The following is a 4,134-nucleotide window of genomic DNA, read 5'->3' as shown; positions in this document are numbered from 1 at the left end:
ACATGATAGCAGAGTCCCAAGCAGCAGAGGGGCATCCGGTAGACCGGGGCAAATTGTTTGACCGGGTTGAGACAACTCAGATTGAGGTTGAGCCTGAATCAGTGCACTTGTGGAGTGCTGTCCGGTAAAATACCGAGACTCATTGTGAGCGGATAAGAGGAATCGAGGTCGATCCTGGAAAGAAAAAGGAAAAAGAAAAAAAAGAGAAAAAAAAAGAAGTAAAAGAAAAGAAAGAAAGAAAAAGCAGTACAAGAATGCCTGAACCGAAAACAAAAGAAATCAAACGGTCAGGTGGATGATGATTGCCAAGGGGGATTGAAAGAAAAAAGAATAAGTTGCAGGAACCTCTGATTCTGATGCTTCCCGTGGAAGGAACAATTGTTAATCTGGTACTTGACAACCCTCGAGGGGTCTATGAGGTGTGTATTGGGGCAGCATGACGAGTCCGATCGAAAAGAGCATGCAATTTACCTTAGCAAAAAGTTTATCGACTGTGAAACAATACATTCACTGCTCGAGAAAACTTGTTGTACTTTGGCATAGGCTGCTCGCCGACTGAGACAGTATATGTTGATTCATACCACTTTATGGATTTCCAAGATGGATCTGATCAAGTATGCGTTTGAGAAGTCAGCATCGACCGGACGGGTTGCGAGATGGAAAATAATTCTGACTGATTTGCGATATACAGTAGACCTCTCAGAAAGCAATCAAGGGAAGTGTATTGTCCGATTACATCGCTCAGCAACCCGTTGAGGATTATCAACCAAGGAAGTTTGAGTTCCCTGATGAGGACGTCTCGAGGTGCTCAAATCGAAAGATTGTGAGGAACCGATCCCAGAGGAGGGGCCTGACCCTGAATCCGAACGGATTCTGATGTCTGATGGGGGGAGGTTAATATGGATGATTTAGTGCCGTTTTGGTTATGACGAGAAGATCCCACACTCCTTTTGTTGCCCGGTTAGCTTTCGAATGCACCAACAATGGTGGCTGGGTACGAAGCTTGTATCCTGGGTATCAATCTTCGGTGCGTATGTCTACTGGGGCAACACCGTTCTCTCTCGTGTATGGGATAGAAGTGGTTACCTACTGAAGTCTAGATCCCATTGTGGAGAGTCCTAAGGGATGAGAAATTAGAGAAAGCTGAGTGGATAAGGGCTCGGTATGACGCGTTGAGCCTGACTGAGGAAAATGGCTGATAGTTATTTATCGTGGGGCAGTTGTACCCAGTGAATGAATCGTGTTGTTAACCGAGAAGTGCGACCTCGTGCGTACCACGTGGGAGAGCTGGTATCGAAAAGGATCCTTCCTCCTCAAGACGATCGTGGGGCAAGTGGATATACAGTTATGGATCCCATTCGTGGTCAAGAAGGCGTTCTCTGGTAGAGCCTTGTTGTTAATGACCACGGATGATGAAGATTTTCCACCCCTTGTGAATGCAGACGCAGTTAAAAGATACTTCGTAAAAGAGACCCGCTGGACAAAAAGAACAAAAGAGTCCAGGCAAAAATAGGCATCCCGGCGAACCAAAGAAAAAGGAAAAGGTTCGGGCAAAAGTTAGGGATAAAAAAAGGAAAAAACAGTACACCCGGCAAGTCGAAAACCCCACAAGGGCGACTTGGGCAAAAAAGGGTATCCCGGTGGACTGAAAACCCGAAAGGGCGGTCCAAGCAAAAGAGGGATTGAAACGAATAACTGCGTCTAGCCTGATCATTTGTGCTTTGGGATATGACTTGGATACTCCCCGACAGAGATCGATCGGAAGCGTCTTGTTCAGAAGACAGAAAGTGCGGAAAGTTTTGAGGACATGTGGGGTGTAACTGAGTTGAAACCCGATGAGATCACGGTTTCACATTGCCATTAGGATAGATTTTTTCCTTTTGTGCGTAATCACCTCTTTTCAGGGTTTGCTTCCTGTGTGTTGCTCGGTTCTGAGCCACCTTTCTTTTCAGTCAATAAATGCATGTTCAGTCAAATGATTGTTGTTTTTGTTTTTCATTGCCGCTTTGATTGCAAAAACATCCGTTTAGTTTGATAAAGAATATTTGCATTTTGAAACATGAAGATCCCTTCCGATGCATGCTTATAAGATTGAAATCTGGAAATCTTACTCGAAAGTTTGAGTGGCCTAGGTGTTGAAATTTTGGCACGCCTGGGGCACGCTTTTATCTAACGATCTCTTTTGCAGGTATTGTTAGGAATTTTCACGCACTCATAGGTTGTGGAACCATTTTGATAAGAGATCCCTGCAGAGTCCAATCAGGGGCAAGGGATAGAAGAATGGTGAAAAGACGGTGAAAGAATTACGACGACGATCCTGGAGGGTTAATCAAGAAGACTCTTCAAAGTCTGAGGACTGGAAGGTTTGTATGAATCCCAGGAGTTCGATCTCCGTGGAGTACGGAGGAGTCGGGAATACAAGGTGAGGAATCTGAAAAGTCCAGACGAGACTGGGAGTTCTCAAAAGTGGAAAGTTGACACGGTGGTTGGAGGATGAATGCCGATGTTCGACGAATCGACAGGTGTTCCGTGTCAAATAAGTCGTATCTCCCCAGTAGGTTTGAGAGTGTTATCTCCCTAAGCAGATTCGAGATCGGTGTCTCCTCAGCGAGCCTGAAGGTTACGGCTTTCCCAGCGGAGGTTGTGTTGACGGTTTTCCCCCAGCAAGGTCCCCAAGCGGATCGGGTTCGGCAAAATTATCCCCAGTAGAGATAAGCATTGGTTGCCTCCCCTAGCAGAATAATCCCCAAGCAGTTCGGGTTCAATGGAGGTCCTCCCCGGCAAGGATTGTCTTTCCCCAGCAGGATGGAAATTGATGTGGTATTGAAATCCTCAGCATAGTTCCTGGAGCTCCCCGGTGTTGTCTCTGGAGGAGATGTGTTTTTATGCATTCATCATTTAGATAAGCATAGCATACTGCATCATTAGTGCGTAGCATTTCCATGATCATGGGGCATTGCGCTAAAAAAAAAACTCATGCATCAGCATTGCCAACATATTCATTAGCCCTAGGCCGTGGTGACCAAGAATGGGTTGTTGAGAGTTTAGCATCGCGCCATTGGATTGATTTCAGAATTAGGTTCCCCAGCAGGGTAGAAAGGTGTTTTCCCAACAAGTGACTCCTTAGTTGAGCGGGTATCCCCAACAATGCTACTCCCCACAATTGGCAGTATCCTGCAAGCTTGGATCGATTCCCCTAGTAGATATGGGTGTGTCTGATCTCTTCATATAGAGCCGACCCCTCAGGCAGAAAGTGTCTGTCGTTTCCTTCTGCACTCCCCACTGAGTTATATCCTCGTGGATGACGGTTGTTTCCGTTCCCTCCCTGCACATATAACGTGATGGGTTTTCCCTATTGAGTTCTTTCCTCATTAGGATGAGTCTTGATTCAATCTGCCTTTTTGGATCGATCCTAAACTGGCTTCCTTGTGGCTATCTCTTGTTGCTTCCCTGTGGTATAGATGAATAGTTGCTCACTAACCGGCTGTCATACGGTGAACTGACTTGGGGTATTTTTCTTTTTATCGCAATGTCGCGGATAGCAAGAGTCGCCACCGACTTTTCTTTTATCCAATAAGGAAAGGTGGAAAAGAACAGGAAAGACCTCAATAGATTTTGGGTTCGGGAGGTACATTATACAAAGGGAAGGTATTAGCACCCTTTGTATCCATGGTTATCCATGGGCTCTTAATTGCTGGATCACTTATATTTTCGTCTGAAAAGTGTTGGTGAATTGTTTAAAAATGTTTCGAAAGATAATTTAACTTTGTAATGATTCTCGTATGAATGTATACAAAGTATTTATCTCGTTTGATTTTGAAAAAAAAACAGTTTAGAAAAATATAACTTGATAATGATTCTAGTATGAATGTATACCAAGTGGTGATTTTCTAGGACTTGCAAAGTGTGAGGGGTGGAAAATGTTTAGGTTATGATCCAGTAATTGAGAGTTATACCTTCCTAAGGTCGTTATGGGCATTTCCGATCCTTATGAGGGTAAAACCGTCCTTACTATTGAGAAGTAAGTAGTTTTATCCTTTGGATGTAAAAGGGTCATTGTAGGGTCATCGATAGGTCATTGAAGGCAACAGTTGTAAGGATACCTTAGCATTCGAAGGGACGATCATCATTTAA

This window comes from Lathyrus oleraceus, chromosome 3 (assembly GCF_024323335.1).
Source record: "Lathyrus oleraceus cultivar Zhongwan6 chromosome 3, CAAS_Psat_ZW6_1.0, whole genome shotgun sequence".
Lineage (NCBI taxonomy): Eukaryota > Viridiplantae > Streptophyta > Magnoliopsida > Fabales > Fabaceae > Lathyrus > Lathyrus oleraceus.
Note: the sequence above shows the minus strand (reverse complement) of the source record.